Source organism: Thermobia domestica, chromosome 3 (assembly GCF_964235325.1).
Source record: "Thermobia domestica chromosome 3, izTheDome1.hap1.1, whole genome shotgun sequence".
Lineage (NCBI taxonomy): Eukaryota > Metazoa > Arthropoda > Insecta > Zygentoma > Lepismatidae > Thermobia > Thermobia domestica.
The window spans coordinates 198,199,528-198,214,567 of NC_137456.1; the positions used below are offsets into that span (position 1 = coordinate 198,199,528).

Sequence of the window (15,040 nt, forward strand, 5' to 3'; positions counted from 1 at the left end):
ATCCATTTTGTCATCCAAATGCTGTTGAGACTTGTTCATTTGGTCTTCAGTTTTATGCTGCAAAGCATCCATTTTGTCACCCAACTGTTGTTGAGACCCATCTATTTTTCGTTGCAGGTCGTTCATTTGACGAGATATTTGTTTGAGTACATCTGCCAAATTCTCAGATGCACCTGCTTCACTTTGAATAGTCCTAATATCGTTAACCTCACTATCTGATAAATCCAACTTAGTGTTTCTATATATTAACTTTCCACTCCTCAAGATGGTATAATTATTAATCGACTCAATGATGTATGTAGTTTAACTATACTTTCAAACAGTACACAATGCATAAAACAATTTTGTAGCACTCACTTGTGTTCTCTGCTAAACTTGGTTTACTAAACTTCTTACCAGTTTTTAGCTACTCCCGGTGTGAAGGCACCATTATACAACGTAATCGTTGAGCCCTAGTTCAAATAAGTGAGTTGCACACGTATTAAATTAGCACAAAAACTGCAAATGTTGCTTATTCGTATGTATTTATTGTATAGTTAAATCTAGGCTGCTTACAGCCATCTTACTACCATATGTTATATCGTTGCTATCGTTACAGAATCAACATTCTAAGATACAAAACATTTATATAATAATAACTTCTTAAAAATATATATAACTTCTTCTTCTAACCTATATAAAATAATTAAATAGTTGGCTAGTTTATAACACCTTTGATTAAAATATCTAAATGGTGCAGGTAAAGAATAATACATGCATGCCGAATAATACATGCTGTCGTTCTATATGGGACACATATCTTAAGATATAGGACCATATTATACCTCGAGATTAGTGTTAAAATATTTGGCGAGACCATTTTGATACTTTTAGGTGGGGATATAATTGAAGAGAATATATTAACACACCCTCTTATTGAGATAGGACAACATCTATACTAATATGTCCTGCAAACCAGCATGAAATGATTTGGGAGGCACTATTGGTTTGTCATGGTCAGGATTCCGTCGTAAATATTTTCTGCAACAAACAATGTGTTACAGAAACAAGGCTAATTAATTATTCGAAGACGAACTAAACTATTAATTTGAGGTAGTTGAATTCGAAAATGATGTTAAAGCAGACTTTAGAACTTCCTAAAATAAGTCGAAATGTCGAGATCTGTAGAGATCTAGGTCTCATACTTATTATGAATTTAGTGGAAATGCATAACACCGATAGTATAACATAGCAAAATGTCAGCAATGTCACAAAATATTGATGCATTTGAAAAACGAAATTGAGTGATGCCATTTTTACGTCCTGTGTCAGCTCCGAAGCTATATAGGACGGGAACTATAGTGTAAAGTGGGATCTGAACCACTATGGAAGAGAAAGATAACAATGAAATCTAGAAAGGTGAGAAATACAACAAAACATGTCCGCGGGATCGGAACCCGCGATCCCTAATATATAGGTAGGCTAGCCTTCTAGACCACACGGCTATCCGGGCCGACCAAAAACGAAATGAGGTAGTAATAAAATAATTATATTTCCAATGTGAATACGGTAATATTACAATATACAAACACAATCACATGATATGTAGGAGAGGAAGTAAAAGAATATGTCATTTAACACGAAAGACATAAACCAAGAAAGTATTCTTCCAAATATTGATTAGATAATCTGGAGAATCAATTTACAGAATTAGAGAACCCATGCTTCTTTCCTCGCGTGTATCATTTTATTTTTGCGAGTTGTCTGCTTATTCACCGGGGCTACGGAAGTAATGCAGATATGTAACTTTTTTCTAATGCAATTCTTTATTACTCTTTGTTACCATATATCAGACTTCTCCATTGTACATTTTCAGCACACGTAGCTGAAATAGTTGGCAACACTGTACCACTACACTTCTGTTATTTTTAGTGATAATAGTACATTTTAAATCTCTGGATACTTGCATATGGTGCTATTTCAAATAAAATATATTTATGCTGAAGTGGCAACACTGCTTCACCTATGACAACACCGTTTGCGGTGATCGATAGGGCATTTTGTTCTCATTATATTGTGCAACTTTTGTTTTGATTACTTCAACGGTTTTGAAGATATTTACTTTAAACTTACATAATTCCATGATATATAAGCCCCGTAGCTCCTATCCTTCTGGTTCATAGCACCTTAAATTTTGCTCACTTTCTTTTCTCATGATGCTCTATCAGATGTGCTATGTTGCAATCAGATTATAGCAACAATTTGTGGGACCTTCCTGTGTCAGAACATTGCCGATTGTTTACAGCAATGTGTGCCTTATTTCATGTTCGTCTATGAACACTTTGTTTTTCAAGTGTAATTTCAGTATTTGTGATTCCATGGCTACTAAATCGATACCAAGCATGGTGCAGCGAAATACGCCACGGCTTGTGCAGGACTGACTGGAAAAGACAAAGTTGTTTTGATTTGTCCCACATGTCCAACTTTGAAGATTATAATTTTTACATTTTATCTCTTTATATCCATCTAGCACTTTGGTTATTCTACTTTTTGCTTCAGGCATGTTATGTAGTAATATTTGAGTTCGTATAATACAGACGATGTAAGCAGTTGCAAGATTTATTACAGGTTTCTAGTAGTATTCTAGACTTGGCGTAATTAGTATAAATAGCGTACATGAGTATAATGTGGGAAATATGTAGATCGTCCACATAATAATGTATAATGTGTCCCATACGTATATTGTGTGTGTATAATGTGGGTTGGATTCTTGGTAGAGCTCACGTGGTTCGGATCACACGTTAAGCTATAGGTGCAAATATGATGTTGCCTAGGTATTGAACGTAACGATAAACAGAAGTGAATGAAAATAGTAACAATAATAATACCTTTATCCGATGGCGAACAGATAGTGTACGCGTCTATGATGTGAGAGAATAGGATTGGATTCCCGGCGAGAGCTCATGTGATTCGGATCGGTGCACATTTTATATAGTCTCGTTGTTGAACGTGATGGTCTATTAAAATCCAATAAATATAATAATAATATAATGCCTTTACCTGACGACAAATAGATAGCACGCACCTATGATATGGGAGACCTCGATGGAAGCTCATGTGGTTTGGATACCACATTAAGCTGTAGATCCACGTTTAATATAACCTCGCTGCTGAACGTGACGTTAAACTAACTCTACGACGAATATCGTTCGTAACAAAGGGAAGTGATAGGAAATACAACTTAACACTTAAACGTGTAGAAACACATGGACACACACGCGCGCGTAGTTCGCTGTAACAACTAAATGACTATCTTTAAAAGTTTCAAAGAAATGTAGGTGGAACTGATGTATCATGTTGCATGAAGGAGAGTGGAAAGAAAGTATGTATTATAATCAAAGTTCATTTCCGTAGCATTTCAACTGAGTTGATATGTAAGAAAGAGGAGGGGGGAAATTAAGATCACAGCCCTTATTAGCTGGCAAACACAGAGGCTTGTAACTTAACACCTAAGGTAAGGCTTTTTGAGTGTACACTCATGTCCAAAATTATTGTCACACGTCTATAAATATGTTGTTGTAGAATATAATTTGATAACGAATTCGCCCGGTATTTCTTATAATGTTAGTGTGTATAATCGGCAAAGACATGTATGTGTCAAATTTCATGTCAAAAGAGCAGTAAATGAGAACAATAAAACGAAAATAAAATTTTCATGTCCATTTAGCAACATTTTATTTTACTCATTCTAATTTTTGTATTTAAAATTCGTTTCCTATGAAATTTACCACAAATATACATTTCCCGATTATAAACATAGTATCAGTACTAAAAGTACCCTGCAAAATCATTATCAAATTATATTTTTACAAGACAGTTATAGATATGCGACAATCATTTTGGACATGAGTGTACCTAGGTACTTGAATTTGATATCACATCATGACGTCACGTTCTAAAGTGATGTAAATTGTTTGGAATCATGTTGAATGTTAAAATGCAATATAATAATAATAATAATAATAATAATAATAATAATAATAATAATACCTAGCTGACCCTGCGCTCTCTACATAGCGCATCATTCCCATATGAACGTGAATCTCCTTGTCATTCCTCACAACGTCTGTACATTTCCCTTTACAGACACAAGCAGTGGCGGCTAATGTTAGTGTTGCAGCGTTGCGCAACGACCAAAGATTTCAAGAAAAAATATTATTATCAATAGTAGTTAGAGATGCAAAAAAAAGCCGGCTTTTTTGAATCGATGGTTTTTTTGCACATAAAAAGCCGGCTTTTTTGAAAAAAAAAACGAGAATTTTGGAAATTTTGGCTTTTTTCATTTTCGTGATTTTTCTGTTTAAATAGCTTTCTTATGGTATACTCTAAAGTTAAATAAGATTCCATGACCTGAATGCCATATTTCGCTCTGCAATTCACCATCATGATGGATGGAGCACAGGGTTTATTAATTAAAGTAAACATAAAGTTCGTAGTATTTGAGAGCAATTTTAGAAGCTATTTAACTTTATTTTAACTTCTGAATTATCGACATTTTTTCTTCTCTAGGTCATTTCTTTCTAGTCATCCGTGTTTCACTTCTTAGAGCTTAGTACTCTAGCTTCTATCACATAATTAAACTTATGGTCTTCAATATATCCATCAGAGCGTGCGTTTTTCAATATATCTGTCAGAGCGTACTTCCACATTTCCGTTATACTGTAGCTGTGCAATGATTTAACAATAATCTTCCGGACACAACCTTGAATACAATTTGATAGAAATAATCAGTATCGGATTTAGAAAAGTATTTGGGAGGGATTTTTCTGACTAATGTTTGTCTTTTCTAAAAATTCCTAACTTTTATTGAAGAGGAGCTTAAGTTTATGAGTACAGGCATAACAAATATTTCGTTTCGTTTGTATATTGAGCTATAATCTTCCAGACACAATCTTGAAGACCATTCTATACTGATAATCAGTGGCGGATTTAGAAAAGTATTTTGGGAGGAGCTTTTCTTATTAATGCTTAGTTTTTCTAAAAATTCCTATTTTTTATTTGAGGACAGTTTGAAGTTTATGAGTAAAGGCAAAACTAATATTTAGTTTGTTTTAGAAACTCCCTAATTTCGGGGTAGAGGCTTCAATCTGAAAGACATCCCCACTCTAATCCTCTTCGCAAACCCATCACTGCTGGTAATTAATAACAACAAAGATTTAAAAACGATTAGAAAGTAAGTCGGCCAGGACTCACAGTACACGCACTATCTCTACATTCACAGATGGAATTAAGAAAAACTTTTGTCAAAATGGTCGAATGCGGGGTTGAATCCCGGACTTCACGATAGAAGCGCGAAAGGTAACCACTCACTCATGTTTGTTGTGCAGTTGTGCTTAACTTAAATGTATTCTCTCTCTCTCTTTCTCTGTGGGCACAAAAGCTCTCCATTGACTTCTGTCCGTATCCAATTCAATCCAGTTCCTACTCTGTATTCCTATTTCTGCTAGATCCATCTTAATATTGTCCTCCCATCTGGGGGACAGTTACAGAAGTAAAAAAAAATATGTTATTTAAAGTGCATATATACAAGTATTAAAAAGTATTTTTCTTTTCTTTACTACTATTAGAGATGCAAGGGCTCGGAAAAAAACGGCTTTTTGAAAAAAAACTCGGTTTTTTCTGCTTCGCTTTTTTGCTTGGGAAATTTTGGGCTTTTTTGAAACTTTTGCTTTTAAATGATAAAGCAGAGTTTGTTTCGCTTCTCTACAACAAAAAACTCATTTAAATAGTGGTTGATGCAGATAATAATATGAAACCTCGAAAATAAACATGAATTTCAAAAAGATTTTAGGCTGTAGGCTGTAGAATATATAACCACCATCACGGTTTACCCAATGCTGAAGGTTTCTGAATTTTTAACAAGAAAATTCAACATATAGTTACGAAACTTTTTTTATAAAAAAAGAAAAACTATGGAATACGTTTAAAAAGAGTGGAAGAATCAATCACTGTTCCAATTCACAAGAAAGACGACAAATTTGATTGTAATAATTATCGAGGCATTTCTCTTAACATTCTATTAATGAGATTGACCCCATACGCAGATGAAATTATTGGAGATTATCAGTGTGAATTTAGTCGAAATCGACCTGATATTTACCATTCGACAAATACTCGAAAAGAATTGGGCATCAACTGTTTATTAATTTTAGAAAGGCTTACAACTCGGTAAGGAGGGAAACATTGTACAACATTCTTACAGAATTTGGAATACCGAAAAAGTTAGATTTATTGAGTGTTTAAATTAATCCCAGAGTAAAGTCCGAGTAGAAAACTGCGAGCTTTCACGTCGAGATTGGTTTGAAACAAGGATATACGTTATCGCCGTTATTATTCAGCTTTTTTCCGGAGTACGCTATAAGAAAAATCAAAGATAGGAACCAGGGCCTAGAGTTGAATGGTATTCACCAGGTTATGGTGTATGCTGATGATGTAAATCTGATAGAACGATCGAAAGAAATGCAGAGGCCGTATTAAACGCTTGCGGAGACATGAGTAAATGCAGAGAAATCTAAATACAAGGAAGTTCACAAGGAAGTTACGGCAAATAATAAATGCGTTAAAATAATAATTAATACTTTCGACACAGTGGATACTTTCAAATATCTTGGATCAGTATTAGCAGACCAAAATCATACCCATAAAGAAATTAAATGTCGACTAAAATCAGGAAATTTTTAATTATAATCTAATTATTTGCTGAGCAAAGCTATATATTTTCGTTAAAATTCAACACTTGTTACAGTTTCGCCAACTAACTCTTTGGCTTGATCAGACTTTGGAAGATCTTTGTTAGATAGTGTCTGATCAAGCCAAAGAGTTAGTTGGTGAAACTGTAACAAGTGTTGAATTTTAACGAACATATACAGTTTTGCTAAGCAAATAATTAGTTTATATTTAATTATAACAAAGCAAAGCTTCTACTTAAGGAAATTCTTGTTATTATTCAGTTCAAAATATTTTGTAATCGCGAATTCTGTCAAGGAAATTAAAGCTTAAAATATATAAAATGATAATCATGCCTGTTATGCTTTATGGTTGTGAAACATGGCCGCTTACGCTGAGGGAAGAACGCAGACTGAAATTGTTCGAGAATAAAATTCTGAGACGAATATTTGGACCCAAGAGGAACGGGAATGAGGAATGGCGGAAACTTCATAAGGAGGAACTACATAATTTATACGATTTACCAAACATCGTTAGAATCAAGTCTAGGAGACTCAGGTGAGGTCATGTACCCAGAATGGAAGAAAGTAGGAACGCTTTCAAAGTTTTAACTGGAAAGCTAATCGGGAAACGTCCATTAGGAAAACCCGAATGGACGATCTGTTTTACCAGTTCTTCTACATTGTGTCCCAATGCCTCTGCCGTTGCGATTAATATGTGTATGGCAGCTCTATGACTTATTTTCTAGCGATCAAGAGCCGCAACGAGTCGTGGAGTAACGAAACATACTTTCCCTCTTCTTCTCGAAGATTCAGCCACTGCCTCATCAGTTTCTCCTCCTTCCATTGGAATTGTATTTTCAGTTTGACACGCATCTTCGTCTTTACCACTTGAATTGATAATCGACGATTCACCCAATTCACTAACTTCACACTGTTCCTCTTTATATTTCTGTTTGCGAGACCTTTCAAGCTCTAGTCGCTTTGCTGCTCTTTCTTCTTTACGAGCTAGACACATGTCCCTACCAACCATATTTCCAGGACGTCCTTTTTGCCTTTGAGATATTAGAAATTCCTTGTCCTTCTGAATTTGTATTAAATCTAAAGCATTTGCATGCGCTATATCAAATAAATCGTCTAACATATCTAAGAAATATGTGTTTTGTCTTTTTTCCCTTCACTATTTCTTTTACTTGATTTTTATAACCGACGCCACATTTCGTACAACCCAATGAGTTTATCGATGCTGTGGTGAGTATCCTTGATCGGTATTCTTGCTTTAGACCAAAATATTTCTGTTTCACAAATAGCTAACCGAGCACTCTCTCTTAAAGGCAATTTCACCGTTCGTAAGTTATAAAAGAACACACTAAGTACTTGTCTGTTGGACGGTAACTTAGAACCCAATATCTGTTAACTCATATTACCAACGAGGTAAATACCACTGCGATGACTGCATTCACTAGGCACCGAACACATAATGATTATTTTGTTTCTTCACGTGATGATTTAAGAACCACAACGGAACTTCAATCTACTGAAAATAACGATTTAAACCACAATTACAGAATACATTTTTTTACAATGCTAGCCAAGGCTAGCTACCTTTTACAGGGTTACGCCCTGTTTTAGGGAAGTGGTGTGGGAAGACTTAGGTTTCAAGGTCTATGGATGGTCTAAGCGCTGTAATATATCTTTATTCATTTAATTGCTGGACTTAAGGAACTTTGCGTTCCCTAACATTTGGCGTGGATAAGGAATGATCACAATTGACAAACATTTAATACAGTGATACATATTAATACATACAGTCATGCAGTTGTTAGGAATTGCAGAAAACAAAATAAAAAAAATAATGAAAATATGGTTTCAGTATATAGGATAGTCACGGAAAAACATACATAATAAGAAACATAATATGAAACAACTAGAACATGTGAAAAGAGACAAATTTTGAAATAAAGACAGAAAAAATATATATCTTAGTATATGAGTCTGTAATTATTCGTTGATGGGAGTGAAGGATGAAGTGAGGTGCGATGCACAGGACAACACAAAGGATGTAATGTTAGCAGACGAATGCGGTTATCTTCTTGCCTAGGGGGACTCTAGGCTATGATGAAAGACGGTGGGAACCCAAGTTAGTAGACAGAGAAAATCACTGTGCATGAAATGATGGGAATATGAGAGGACGATGAACATGAGTGATGTAATCATTGATAAACAAAAGTGAGGGATCATCGGGTGGAAGTGTGTAATGATATAGTGTGAAAAGAAGGGATAAGGGAGTGTGTACATATCGTGAAGGTGTGGTATGTAATGTTAAGTATTGCATTGTGTCAAAGAGAAGGGGATGATGAGCTTGAAAGCGGCTACGGATGTAGGAGAGTCGGAGAGTTTCAAGGTAATATTGCAACGTTAGAAATGAGATACGGGAATAGAGATCGCGTGTTGGGCTAGGCAATACTATACGAAAAGCTATCCGGAAGGCGTGTCGTTCAAGGACAAGTAGTTTATTGTAGAATGTGTCGGAAGCAGCGATCCAGGCTGTGAAGCCATACGTTAAGGTAGGACGCAGAAAAACCTTGTAGGTGTTTAAGACAGTAGAAGGTGTTAGATCCCAAGTCGTACCCACGAGACGTTTAAGCAAGTTTAGTCTATTGTAAGCCTTTGTCGTTATCGTTTTAAGATGGTGCATCCATGTAAGGTGACTGTCAAAAGTGATGCCTAAATAAATTACTGTCCTGGTAGCTTGCAACGGAACATGGTCAACATGTAAGGAGAGACAACGGCGATTTCTGCGTACTTTAGATGTTTTCTTCTTCGGGATGAAAACGATGGCTTGTGTCTTTGTAGCATTAATTTTAAGTTTCCAGTGTCGACACCAGCGGCAAAAGTTATCTATGGCGGTTTGTAGGATGCCGTTAATATGTTGAATGGATGTGCCTAACGCGAGAAAAGCGGTGTCGTCTGCATACTGGAAGGCTTGAACGAAATTTGGAAGGCGTGGCATATCTGCTACAAACAGAATGTATAATAGAGGTGAGAGAGCGGAACCTTGAGGGACTCCTGAGAGTAAGAAGATCGGATGCGATAGGCAATTTCGGATGGCTACATATGTAAGACGGCCGGAGAGAAAGTTAAAGATGAGGCGTATGTAGGCGGTAGGTAGCTGAAGTCTAATAAGCTTGTAAATAAGTCCAATATGCCACACTTTATCAAATGCTTTTTCCAAGTCGAAGAGGACGAGGCATGATGGGTGCACTGAATTATAGTGTGTACTAATTAGGCTTGTGAGGCGTAAGACTTGGTCATTTATAGAAAAGGAAGGGCGGAAACCCGCTTGGCTGAGAGGTAGGATGTTTCTGTCTAAGAGATAGTTATGGAGGCGTTTAACCAGAATGCGCTCAAGAATTTTGCTAAAGGTTGTTGTGAGTTGAATCGGCCTGTAAGAAGATAGTTCATGGGGTGGTTTGTGTGGTTTCGGAAACATTAGCGTTTTTGAAGTCTTCCAAGGCATAGGGAAGTATCCAGTGCGCAGAATGAAAGTGAAAACGTTTGCAAGAAGAAATAGTAGTGCAAAAGGACATTCTCGGATCTGGCGATACGTTATATTATCGAGACCTGGTACTGTATTTCGTTTATATCGTATGGTATCGGTGATCTCCGTGACGGTGATGGGTGCGGTGACAGATTGATTGGGATTGAGAACATGCAGATGACTAGGCTGTAAGAATGGAGTTGATGGATTTATCCGATCAGCAATGTGTGGCCGGTCCTCAGAAGGGGGCGGAGTGAAAATTGTCTGGAGGTGATCGGCAAAAGCATTTGCTGTGTCTGTGTCTGTAGGAGCAGCGGAGTTTCCAATCAGTATGGGGTATGGAGTGCTACTGGACTTGCCGCATAAAGCATTGAACCTCTGGATGACTGGTGTTTGATAGGTTATTGCAGGTTTTAACCCAGCATCTGAGTTTGTACGCTTTGATGTAGTTGTGCACTGTACGTTGCATTTGTTGATGATGATGTAAAGCTTCAGGGTTTCCGGTACGAAGGTAATCTCTGAAAAGTTGGCGGGAGCGGGATATCATAGGCACATAGTGTGGTGCTAGACGTGGTTGGTATGGAATGTTTTTACTAGTTGGGATAGAGAGTTTACTGGCTTCCTGGATGGTATTTGTAATAGTATCCATTGTAGCGTAAAGTTCATCTTCAGTAGTGGGTGATGTCAGGTGTGCTGTATGTTGAGTCAGATAGCTGCGATAATGAGTCCAGTTTGCTTTATCGAAGCGGTAACATATGCGAGCGAGGTGATGCAGTGGCTTGTAACTGAAGGGTAAATTGAACAGGAGAGTGATCGCTACCTACTGTATCGAGAACAATGATGAGACTATGGGTGGAGAGATTTGCTGAGGTGATGACAATGTCCGGTGTTGTGTTGGAAATGGGCCAAGTAGGCTTTGGGAGTGGATGTATGATCCCAGTTGTATGTGTAGTTATAAAAGTCTCGAAATTCATACGATCTAGTTGTGAGCGACTGTGCAGATTAAAATCGGCCATGATAATATAGTGACGGTAAGTGTTTGAAATATATTGAACAAACTGAGTCGGAAGAGGGTGACCAGGACGTACGTAAGTGGTTGCAAATGTGATGCTGAGAGATTTGAAGTATAAAGTGGTGATGAGATGTTCAGGTAACATATTGATGGGACAATCGTGCTGACGATAGGGGAGATGCGGAGAGAAACCAATTTCTACGCCTCCATACGCTCGTTGTGCTGGAATGTGACTGTCTGCCCTAAGAATGGTGTAGCCGGGTATGCGACATGGAGTTCTCTTTGTCAAAAATGTTTCGTTTAACAGAAAAACTGTGATATATTCCTCCAGAAGTAGAGTTTCAAACAGGAGTTTATTAGTAGAGAAAGATCTGATATTCAAGTACAGAAAGTTTAAAGCTATAATGAAAGGGTGATTATCCGAGGTGAGTGATTGGAGATGCATGAAAGTGTACTGTATTACCAGAATAAGTAGCTGTGAAATTGATATGAAATGTTGATTTAGCTGCTAGAGTAATTTGATGTAGAATGTGTGGCCGTATGAAAGGGTGAATATTTTGGAGTGCCAGAGTAAAAAATGTGAGCAGTTGGTTTAAGGTGACAGGAGCGTCAGTAGCAGGCGGAGTTGAAGGGGCGGCAGGTGCTGTACGGAGTGGTACAACAAGTTCAGGATGGGCTGGTGTTGGTTCCGGCTTTGCTTTACACTTATAACTATAAGTGGGGTGGTTATCGGGACATGTGGAGCACTTCGCTGGTTGGTGTAAATTGGTACAGAGCCGTGTTGAATGGGGTCCTGCACAGTACCCGCACTTATAATTGTTTTTACATTCAGAAGTGGTATGTGTATTATATTCCTGACAGCGTTCACAGCGTACTGGCAATGGTGCTAACGATCGCGATGGTTCGACCCTATGTTTTCGATTATAGATGTATGCCCCATGTGCAAGGAGATCATCTATAGTCTCCTGATGAGGTGTAAGAATTCGGACCATGTAGATGGGCCCACGGTCGTTACGAATCCTAAGAACTTTAGTAACGGTGTAACCATCGAGTTTCAGTTCCTCATGGATTTCATCGTCTGTGTATGACGGATCTACTCCGCGGATAACCACAGAGAGAAGTGAGGGCCGTCGGGGTGGAGGTGGTTGTTTGCGCGCTGAATCGGAAAGGCGAGTGATCTCAGCGTTTGCGCCAAAAGTATCGATTGGTACTTTGTTACGAATAGTGGTGTAAAGATCTGGGTCTGCTGTCTTGAGAATGTAACCATTCCGGGTATGAACTATTTCCTTGAGAGCAGCACGTGGTAGATATTTCCGTAATTGAAGTGAGACAAACTTCTCATTGGAAAACTTACTATCGTAATTACGAAGTAGTATGGAAAAGGTTGATGAGAGAGGTGAAGTGGACGATGTTGATGCTCCTATATCCATAGTGTCACTAGCGGAATCTTCGTGATGATGTTTTTTCTTTGGAGGTGAATCCTGAACACGTGCAGCATAGCTGTCTTTAGATTGAGGTGACCTGGAGCGGACGGAGGTTGTGGATTCAATAGATGCAACTGAAGTATGAGAGTCTCTTCGTGTGCGAGCGGTTGTAGCGTCTGTCTGCGCCTTTGACGATCCCTTCCGTGGCCTCACCTTCGTGGGACACACAGGAGGTTCGTCGACGACAGAAGGAAGAGACGTATGCCGGCTGTTCGTGCGTTTGCCTGAGGTGGTGCGTGAATCCGCCATCTTAAAAGACCGTCCGATGGGCAACTGCCCAGATGCAAAAGCTAGTGAGACTAGTGTATGATGAGATGTGTGAGTGATCTCAAGGTGGGACTACCCGTTTGGATAGTAGTCCAGGTAAGACAGTTCCCCTATTAATGCAGTGACACTGTGCACCCTTGGCTGAGATAAGTCTGATGAACAGTGTCCTGTAAAAACGCGGAGAAAAGTCCAGAATCAGGAGTAGGAAGGTTTCTACAAAACTCGTCACCGTTCTAGGTACGTGGCGCTTCAGAGGCAAAACCTCTGGAAAAGTATGTTGCAGAATACAGATTTTTTTTACCGGCCCACCATCGGTGAGCAACTACCCGAAGAGGGTTACGCCCTCTGTAGGGGAAGAGTTGTGAGCTGAACATGAATGGGTTGTAAACATTTGTTGCTGGGAGCTTAGGGGTTTATACATATTTACATTTACCATCGGCTTTATTAAGTATATTACATCATTTGGTCATTATGATCTTTTGATCATAATCATGAGGAAGGGTAGAATTTAAGGGATGAGAATGAAGTGCACTTTCACATCACATCACAGGAGTAAGTGTTAGATAGACAGATGCAGGTTAGCTTCTCGCCTAGGGGCGACACTAGGCATTGATGAGAGACAGTGGGAGCCCTGTTAGATACAATAGGTGTCACTGTGCATGTGATGGCCAAATGTAAGGAAGAATTTCATCGGAGCAATATGGCTGGTAGTAAGCAAAATCTGGGTGGTCTGGAGGAAGAGTAAAGCGATAGAGAGTGAACAGCAAAGCGAGAGGAGTAGGAATAGCCGGTGTAAGCAATGGAGGGGGACTGCGAGCATGTGCTTCAAAAGTATCCTGGAGAAGGGGTTGATTGAGCGCAAGGCGGCGGCAGACATATTTGGTGCGAAGGTCTTCAAGATGATATAAGATGTGGGGAAAACTGAGTCGCTCATAGAGTTCTCGGGTGGGACTGGGAAGCTTAACTCGATAGGCAATTCGCAAGGCATGGCGTTCAAGAACTTTGAGTTTTTCGTAATACTGAGAGGAAGCAGACAGCCAGGCAGTGAAACCAAATGTGAGGATTGGACGAAGGAAAACTTTGTACGTTTTCAGAAGCGTGTCGGCGTTAAGTCCCCAAGTAGTGCCTGTCAGACGTTTCAGTAAGTTGAGGCGAATATACGCTTTATTAGTAATGTCTTTTAAGTGAGGCTTCCAGGTGAGGTGATGATCAAATGTAATTCCAAGATATTTAACTGTTTTTGTAGGTACTAAGGGTGTGTCGTCAACTGAAAGATGGAGAAGAGTAGGGTTGCGTTGGATACGGGAGCGAGCGTGAGGTGGAAGGAAGACTATGGTTTGAGTTTTAGATGCATTAATTTTCAAGCGCCAGCGATGACACCACGTGACGAATGTATCGATGGCTTGTTGCATATAGATATTCAGCTGATGAACAGTTTTATATGTGGCCAGTAGGACAGTATCGTCGGCGTACTGGAACAAGTGGACCTTTGTTGGAAGAGGGGGAAAATCAGCGACAAACAGAATATAAAGAAGGGGAGAGAGTGCAGAGCCCTGAGGAACACCAGAGTGGATGAATATAGGAAAAGACAAGGTGGAGTTAATGCAAACGTAGGCCAGACGACAGGTAATAAAGTTAAAGATGAATCGGATGTAAGATATGGGAAGTTTAAGCTTATTGAGTTTGTAGATCAGTGCAGGATGCCATACCTTATCGAATGCCTTTTCGAGATCAAAGAGAACTAAACAGGAAGGGCGTGAAGTATTGTAGTGATTGGTAATGTAATTACTGAGCCTGAGAAGTTGATCGTTGATACTATAATATGGACGAAAGCCAGCTTGTTGAAAGGGGAGTATGTTTCTAGACGACAGAAAGATATGCAAGCGTTTAACTATGATGCGTTCGAGTATTTTACTAAATGTAGATGTGAGTTGGATTGGACGGTATGACTTGGTGTCGGCGGGAGGTTTCTGTGGTTTCAAAAACATGAGCGTCTTGGAGGTTTTCCATTGAGCGGGAAAGTAACCAGTAC

General features: G+C 38.7%; 1 protein-coding gene across 1 annotated transcript in view; it reads left to right on the forward strand.

Annotated features, from left to right (window-relative positions):
• Positions 1–15,040, forward strand: part of Grd (gamma-aminobutyric acid type A receptor subunit Grd) — a 1,945,208-nt gene that overhangs the window by 80,652 nt on the left and 1,849,516 nt on the right. The window lies entirely within an intron of this gene.